The sequence below is a fragment of the Hipposideros armiger genome, unplaced genomic scaffold (genome assembly GCF_001890085.2).
Source record: "Hipposideros armiger isolate ML-2016 unplaced genomic scaffold, ASM189008v1 scaffold_565, whole genome shotgun sequence".
Taxonomy (NCBI): Eukaryota; Metazoa; Chordata; class Mammalia; order Chiroptera; family Hipposideridae; genus Hipposideros; species Hipposideros armiger.
In genome coordinates, this window is record NW_017731915.1 from 571085 (window position 1) to 573172 (window position 2088).

Sequence of the window (2088 nt, forward strand, 5' to 3'; positions counted from 1 at the left end):
TAGAGGAAATTTCCAAAAGGCCAGGACCTCTCACAATTATTAACTTTAAATAAGTGAGAACATAGTCCGCAGATTGCAGACTCACTCATTTAGCCCCTTCCTCTCTATAGAAATGCACACACACACACACACACACACACACACTCCTATCCAAACATAAATACCTGTGGCCATATTCTCTCTCCCCGTTGTCTCCCTCTCTCTGCTTCCTACAATTTTTACATATTAAAAAAACAACCATAACCATTGCCCTTATAAACACCTGGGAAGGGCAGATGCTACCTGACCATTGCAGCGGATGTGGGAACTCCTAGCAGGACACCACAGTGCAAATCACATGCAACCTTGTTTGTAGTCTTCCATGTGCTATGCAAGCAAAGAGAACATCTATGTGCTTACGTATGAAATAAGTAGCGACTTAGAAGAAAGTAAGCCTGAAGACAAGTTTAATGATCTACACAGTTTGTTTTCTTTAGTTTTCTCTCACCAACTTAATGAATGGATATAAAACCTCTATAGTTAGGAATGAGGATAAATTATGAGCTCTTTAATCATTGACACAGTAAAAATACATCTTAAAAGGGTGGCTACCTTTGCCATAAACTCTGCACAGTGAACAGACTGCAGAGAGAGCTGAAAGTCTTACTGTAGAAGATCAGATCAGTCCTTAGATATGTCGTGAAGGTCCTACAGTGTTTCCATCTTGTTCTGTAATGCTTCTGTCTCCTTCGCCTCTCAGACCACAGATGCATTTCTAGAGTAAATGGGTTTCTTTACAATTTCAGAGAGCTAATTCTTTGTTCATTGTCATACTGAAAGAAGAAAGAAAACTTTTCATACATCAAAGCTATTCATTCCACTATTCAGTTTTTCAGTTCATGTAATGTCCTCAGAATTTACACAGGGGTTTTGGCAGTGGTTGTGGCATTAAACTTCATTTAAGTGCCTCCATAAGATGCAACATCGTTACCCTGAATTAAAGTGCAGAAAGAGCCTTCTACTGCGAACGTTATAGTATCCTACACGAAGGAAATAATTCCTGAGTGCTCTTCATAAAATTAGCTTTATATCTACATTCTAGAATAAATTACAGACCATTCTAAAGAATATGCCCTAAATCAGTAGCAAGCTGCCCCTCCCAAAACTCAGTAACTCTCTGGGGTAATCTTCAACAGCTGGGTGCTATTAGGGTTTGTTCTAATGGTGACAATGTGGAATCCGCTAACACAGGGCTTATTGCCACTTATCCAGCAGGGGCACGGAATGAGGTGACATGGTAATGAGTTGATACAAATGACTTTTGTAACTTTCACACTGCTACCAGGCTGAGGCAGGCAATCAGAGGGAAACTATTGTCTGCCTTCCGTGATGTTTTTAATGTGTTCCATTTGATTTAATACTGCTGGTAGGCAAAATGTGAAAGGGAACTGGGTCACTCACTGCCTCTTTGCTTTTTTCTGAGAACAGGGCAGTACTTACCTGGTTTATCCTAAGAGTTATATTTACTTTCGCTGATGACAAAGAGATAGATTTTGAACTAGGACTTGTGCTATTCATTGTAAATACAGTTATCAAATACTGCTAAGAGTAATTAAGGGATAAAAGACAAAAATCTCATATAGAGGTAATAAAATGTACTAATGTAAAATTGAATTTAGCTATTTCCAAACTTGTTGAGAATAAAGGGCTCTCATACAGATAATCAGCATTTCAATTTAAGAATTTCTTAAGTTAGGAGTCTGACATAGTTTGTGAACATATGTAACTGTCAGCCTTTTTATAAGTATACCATTATCACCGATAAACTTCTGAATCGGAAAACTTGGTAATTTTGAACATACCGTTTGCTAAAATTTTAACTACATGAAATAAATAGGATATTTTTGAATAGCCTCCCGTTTTTTTAAATTGTCCTTTTAATAAAAACTTAGCTTAGAATAATGAAACTAGCAAACATACAAAACACTGACCTCATTAGTAAAATATGTCACATTTGTTGGCCTAATTCTCTCTCTGCATGCACAGCTTTTATTGGTTTTTGTTATAAATGTCATTTTATATTAAATGAAGTAAAAATTAATTTATCAG